This window comes from Aulostomus chinensis, chromosome 4, assembly GCF_037954235.1.
Source record: "Aulostomus chinensis isolate RoL2024-O1b breed Wild chromosome 4, RoL_Achi_v1.0, whole genome shotgun sequence".
NCBI classification, from domain to species: domain Eukaryota; kingdom Metazoa; phylum Chordata; class Actinopteri; order Syngnathiformes; family Aulostomidae; genus Aulostomus; species Aulostomus chinensis.
This window is the reverse complement of record NC_141323.1, coordinates 30,421,920-30,425,927: the sequence shown is the minus strand read 5'-3', so window position 1 is coordinate 30,425,927 and position 4,008 is coordinate 30,421,920. Positions and strand designations below refer to the sequence as shown.

Sequence of the window (4,008 nt, the reverse complement as noted above, 5' to 3'; positions counted from 1 at the left end):
ACTTTGAAGAGGATAAAAACTTTTCTTACAAATACCATGGCACAAGATCGGCTCAACGCTCTGGCTATGCTCTCCATTGAGAAAAAACTGACACTAAACATTCCTGGTTTCAACACCAGGGTCATTGAGAAATTTGCCTCCCAGAAAGAGAGACGAGCAAAGTTCCTGTACAAATAACTGCTGAATTCAAACACACACCCAGAAAGACTGAAACAAATAGACAGAGAGACAGAGGGACAGAGACAGGTAGACGAAGAGAGAAAGAGAGACGGACACAAAGAGAGAGAGACAGAGAGAGACACACACACTAAGAGACAGACAAACAGAGATAGAGACACAGAGAAAAGGACACAAAGACGGAGACACAGAGAAGGAGACAGAGACAGACACAGATGAACAAAGAGAGAGACAGAGAGAGAGAGACAAACACACACATTGTTGATTTGTATTGTATAGATTAAGCTCAAATCACCTTCTGTAAAGTTAACATCATTGTATAATATTTGATCGCATAAAATTTACTGTAGTTGTAAATTGTTGTTGTTTTTTTTTGTCTTTGAAACTGTCGATTTTAAGAAGGAAAGTAAATACTATTTTAAAACATTTAATAATTGTCCGGCTGCTCCTTTTGAATGATTATACTAGACTAGGCACGGAAATGTTTTTGGCACACCAGCCCCACCAAGAATTTTTTTCACCTGCCACCACTGGCTTCTGTCATTTAGTTTCCAGGAAATGTTGATGACACACTGGGATTTCTTGTTCTCCTGCTGTCACTGTCAAGTGCCAGCTTAACATGTGAGAGGTAGCAGGATCCATGCATGTGTTCATGTTTACAGCAGACAAGGAGGAAACCTTGGAGGATTTCAGGGACTTTTAGCAGTGGTTCACACTTCAGGTGTGAAAGCTTCTGAGTATAAAATTTTAAGTGAGCGAGCCAGGAGTTGAAGCTAGAATCTTCTGACAGTAGTCAGTCATGCTATCCATTGCACCACCAGCCCTGTGAAAACCTCTTCATGTTCATGTGTACTTGATTTTATAGAAAATCCAAACGATCTGGTGGCATTTTCAGGGGACACAATGGTGCAGTGGTCAGCACTGTGGCCTCACAGCAAGAAGGTTCCAGATTTGAGCCCCAATTGTGTGAGTCTGCATGTTCTCCCTGTTCCTGTGTGGGTTCTCTCTGGTACTCCAGCTTCCTCCTACAGTCCAAAGACATCAAGAGGGGACGAGGCTGATTGATACTCTAAATTGACTGTAGGTGTGGCTGTGAGTGTGAATGGTTGTCTGTCTCTGTGTGTTGGCCCTGTGATGGACTGGTGACCTGTCCAGGATGAACCCCGCCTCTTGTCCGAAGGCTGCTGGGATAGGCTCCACCCCCACACACAAACCTTGACATATAATCAGTGGAGAAAAGGAAATTAATCTACACTCATGGCTGAATCTGTTTTGAGAACTTAACTGGATATAAACTCTGAGAATTCAGGGTAAGGACCAGGAGGATGGGACACAATAATAGATAGGAGGAAATGTGGAGTCTGGGTTCTTTTCTAGAATGTGAAGGCAATGACAGTCCTGCCAAGTGACATCACTGACATGAATGGATGACTTCAGTCACATGACTGGATGACTTCAGTCACATGACTGGATGACAGTGTAGATTCCAATGTAGAGGTTGGGGAAATAGTCTCTGAGAATCCAGCTTGAACCAACGCCCTCCTTGTTCTTCAAAAACCCAAACAGCGACCATCAGTCTCCCTCCAATCCTGTACTTGGGTTCAATGTTGCTGTTCCATTTAGCAGCAGTAGGTGTCGCTGTGATACCAGGTTCAGTTCAAGAGTCCCAACTCCAGCTCATGTTGGTGACCTCAGTGGCAGGGGAAAATGATGCTTCAGTGGATCATGTGGATCAACTCATGTCTGTCCTCACTGCTCCACAGGTCTGTCAAATGTTCTGTAAAATAGTTTGACCCAGCAGAGATGCTAGATTAGGAGTTGATGGGAGTTGTTGCAGATACTAGTGTCCAAAGTCCAGCTTGAACCTAGTTTGTGCACTTATTTGTCAAGCTAGCAGTGATTCTTTTCACTGCCAAGCTAAAGTGACTTCTGTCAACAAAGGTAAACATACAAAAGGATATTTCTACTGTCAGTTCAAGATTTTTATCAAACTCCTTTTTCATTGCTTCAACCTTCCTCTTGTTGTTAGCTTTCTGTTCCCATCTCTTATGTTAACAGGTCAGTTTTGACCCTCGTCTTCAACCAGCTGTAAAATAAACTAAAAACAATTTTCTATCATCCAAGTTGTTTCCCATCTCCCGGTTACCTTGTTAGGCTTCCTTATCCATGGAAATATTGATGGGAATATTTTGAGAGAAGTCCAGTGCACTGCATCTGCCATCTGTCTACTTCAAATTACACGCTGCATGACATTCAATTTAAAAGCTGCAGAAAGGCGCTTCAAGAAAAGGTGTGTGAGGGAAGCTCGCTCATGCTGGTCCCCAAACACTCAAAGCTGCCCTTTCCTCACAATGAAACAAAAAAGCTTACAGCACCTGGTATTCCCAGGCTGTCTCCCATCCAAGTACTAACCAGGCCCGACCCTGCTTAGCTTCCAAGATCAGACGAGATCGGGCGTGTTCAGAGTGGTATGGCCGTAAGCCCTTGACTCTTACACACATGGGCTCTATATCCATTTCACTCACTTTACAACCTCAGAAAAAAAGTGAAGCGCAACAGCCTCAGGGTCTTTTCACACGCCAAATAGGTGTCCTGTCAATGAAAGAAAAGAATGTTGATGTCATCTAGAGAAAAGTACTGCATCTGCCATCTGTCTACTTCAAATTACACGCTGCATGACATTCAATTTCAAAGCTGCAGAAAGGCGCTTCAAAAAAAGGTGTGTGAGGGAAGCTCGCTCATGCTGGTCCCCAAAGACTCAAAGCTGCCCTTTCCTCACAAAGAAACAAAAAAGCTTACAGCACCTGGTATTCCCAGGCGGTCTCCCATCAAAGTACTAACCAGGCCCGACCCTGCTTAGCTTCCGAGATCAGACGAGATCAGGCGTGTTCAGAGTGGTACGGCCGTAAGCCCTTAACTCTTACACACATGGGCTCTATATCCATTTCACTCACTTTACAACCTCAGAAAAAAAGTGACGTGCAAAAGCCTCACGGTCTTTTCAAACGCAAAATAGTTGTCCTGTCAAAACAAAGAAAAGAATGTTGATGTCATCCAGAGAAAAGTACTGCATCTGCCATCTGTCTACTTCAAATTAACCACTGCATGACATTCCATTCCAAAGGTGCGGAGGGCGCTTCAAGAAAAGGTGTGTGAGGGAAGCTCGCTCATGCTGGTCCCCAAAGACTCAAAGCGGCCCTTTCCTCACAATGAAACAAAATAGTTTACAGCACCTGGCATTCCCAGGCGGTCTCCCATCCAAGTACTAACCAGGCCCGACCCTGCTAAGCTTCCGAGATCAGACGAGATCGGGCGTGTTCAGAGTGGTATGGCCGTAAGCCCTTGACTCTCACACACATGGGCTCTATATCCATTTCATTCACTTTACAACCTCAAAAAAAATGTGATGTGCAACAGCCTCACGGTCTTTTTACACACCAAATAGTTGTCCTGTCAATACAAAGAAAAGAATGTTGATGTCATCTAGAGAAAAGTACTGCATCTGCAATCTGTCTACTTCAAATTACACACTGCATTACATTCCACTCGAAAGCTGTGGAGGGAGCTTCAAGAAAAGGTGTGTGAGGGAAGCTCGCTCATGCTGGTCCCCAAACACTCAAAGCTGCCCTTTCCTCACAATGAAACAAAAAAGCTTACAGCACCTGGTATTCCCAGGCGGTCTCCCATCCAAGTACTAACCAGGCCCGACCCTGCTTAGCTTCCAATATCAGACGAGATCGGGCGTGTTCAGAGTGGTATGGCCGTAAGCCCTTGACTCTTACACACATGGGCTCTATATCCATTTCACTCACTTTACAACCTCAGGAAAAA

The 4,008-nt window shown here is 44.4% G+C and overlaps 4 non-coding genes across 4 annotated transcripts; all 4 read right to left on the bottom strand.

Moving 5' to 3' along the window:
* Nucleotides 1-2,540: 2,540 nt before the first annotated feature.
* LOC147266379 (5S ribosomal RNA) lies at nt 2,541-2,659 on the bottom strand. Its single transcript, XR_015114584.1, has one exon. It is a non-coding gene; the product is annotated as a 5S ribosomal RNA (ribosomal RNA).
* A 310-nt stretch (nt 2,660-2,969) lies between these two features.
* On the bottom strand, nt 2,970-3,088 carry LOC147266378 (5S ribosomal RNA). The gene has a single exon (XR_015113469.1). It is a non-coding gene; the product is annotated as a 5S ribosomal RNA (ribosomal RNA).
* A 310-nt stretch (nt 3,089-3,398) lies between these two features.
* Nucleotides 3,399-3,517, bottom strand: LOC147266377 (5S ribosomal RNA). The gene has a single exon (XR_015114781.1). It is a non-coding gene; the product is annotated as a 5S ribosomal RNA (ribosomal RNA).
* A 310-nt stretch (nt 3,518-3,827) lies between these two features.
* On the bottom strand, nt 3,828-3,946 carry LOC147266376 (5S ribosomal RNA). The gene has a single exon (XR_015114249.1). It is a non-coding gene; the product is annotated as a 5S ribosomal RNA (ribosomal RNA).
* Nucleotides 3,947-4,008: the final 62 nt, after the last annotated feature.